This window comes from Camelina sativa, chromosome 18 (assembly GCF_000633955.1).
Source record: "Camelina sativa cultivar DH55 chromosome 18, Cs, whole genome shotgun sequence".
Classification (NCBI taxonomy): Eukaryota; Viridiplantae; Streptophyta; class Magnoliopsida; order Brassicales; family Brassicaceae; genus Camelina; species Camelina sativa.
Genome location: NC_025702.1, coordinates 13,065,489 through 13,067,646, shown reverse-complemented (window position 1 = coordinate 13,067,646; position 2,158 = coordinate 13,065,489).

The following is a 2,158-nucleotide window of genomic DNA, read 5'->3' as shown; positions in this document are numbered from 1 at the left end:
TGGGCATTAGGATAGGGAACGTGTCACATATTCAGGACTTCTTATTCATTTTGCCAATCTTGCTGATCCTGAATAGCTAGCTCATTTTAAGTTAGTACCCACCCCGAGCCTAACCTCCTTTCAAACCACTTGCACTTGTATTTTTGTTTTCTCATTCTGTGCAGCTATGTGCAAAACGGTCGGGGAGAGCAGGACTGACACAATCTCTAACTCGCTCTTGCTGGAGAACCAAAGAGGAAAAAGCCGGACGGACAGAGCACGTGCTCCAACCCAGCGAGCACCTGCTCCAAAATTATATAAATCCGAGTCCGCGAGTTGTTTTGAGCAGAGAGAGAGCCTAGGATACGGTCCGCATGCTCCTGGGACAATATCAGAAGAAGATCCCCCATCATCCTTCATATGTCTCATCAAAAAAAAGAAGCTATAAAACTATCAAATAAACGGGGTCAAAGTGAGTCAAAACCGTAACATATCAATACTCCACATCCACCATAGAGACATAGCCTCTTTTGTCCTCGACAGCAATTCTATGTGGAAATCCTTTTTCTAGCTCAACTTCAACTATGAGCTTAGCCACTCCCATTAGAGACGGATCCAGCCTTGGTTTATCAGTAGCCATAGGTTCACCTAAACCCGAAGCTATCCTACTGATTCCCCAATGCGAGTAAAGACGACTAGGGATGTTTTTTAGCGTAACCCAGACCGGGACAGATGTAATCTCTGGCAGAGCTAATCTATCAGCAGAAGTCCAAGGAGCAACGAACATGATGCAGTCATCAATGTGCTATAAACCGCGATGTAAAACCCAAGCTCTAGTTGGTGCATCCGGAATATGAAACAAATAAGAGGATTCCCCAAGTTTTCGTGAGAAAATCTTATACTTTTTCCCCAAATTCTATTAGCCACTGCATTGATGAGACCTCCATATGGTGTAAGGCAACGATTAAACTGACCTATCACATATTCTTGTTGATTCTCAAGTCCTCTCAACAAGACATGGTTTGGAATGTGAACCTTGGGAGTGCCATCTTCCATGTAAGTTGGTGTTGTTGTTCGATGGAGATTTCGGATGGAAGGGTCCATCTTTGCTGCCCATGGATAGCGTAATTGTCCATTCTCCTTAATCGCTGGAGGAAGAATGTCTAAATCCGGATCATATTTGCCTCTTTCCATTGGAATTAGAGTTTCATGACGGACATGCTCGACTTCCGGGATGATTTTAGGCGGTTTTTCCCATGCTCCAACAGTGGGAACAAATGGAGTAGAGACAGGAGCTGCCGGAGGTGGAGACGAGTGATGCAAGGTTTGAGTCACATCTTCCGTCGCGAGAAGAGAGTTCAGAGCGTCGGAGTTCTGACGAGAATCAATGGCAACAGAATCCATCAAGCTAAGGAGGAGAGACTAGATGGCTCACCGGTAGGCATGACCAAAATTAAACTGTAACCGTATTTCGGACCGTAACCGGACCGTATCTGAACCGTAACCAGACCGTAACCATATAAAATGGTTAAAAACCGTAACCGTTAACCGTAAATATATGGTTAAATTATATTAACCATAACCGTTAATTAACAGTAATCGTATCAAAACAGTTGGTTAATCGCATAGTTAAACCGTAATTTGTTAACCGTAACCGTTTTGAAAATATAACAAAATATACTAATAATTATTTATTTAATATGAATCTTATGATACTAAAAAAATATGAGTACACTAAAAGAACATAATAATTATAAATAAATAATTTTAATTATATTATATCATCAAATAATATCAATCGTATCAAATTATCAAATAACCGTAACCGCTTCAACATGAACCGTATTTAACCGTAACCGTTAACCGTTTATTAAACGGTTATGGTTAAGGTTAAACAAAATTTCTAACCGTAACAGTGATAACCATAACCGTGGTCATACCTACTTACCGAAGAAAGGATTACCGGAATCAGTCAGTGACGACTACATGACAGCGGCGTAGTCGTCCAAGTAAACATAGATTTGCTTTAGGTTTTTCGCCTTAAAAATTTTGGGGGCCTACATTATTTTTTTAATTAAATCAAGATTTCTTTTTTTGGGCCCACATTAGGAATAGTTAAATATTAACATAAACTAAGTAAAAAACTCAAAATTCATCTAAACATACACACAATAACAAT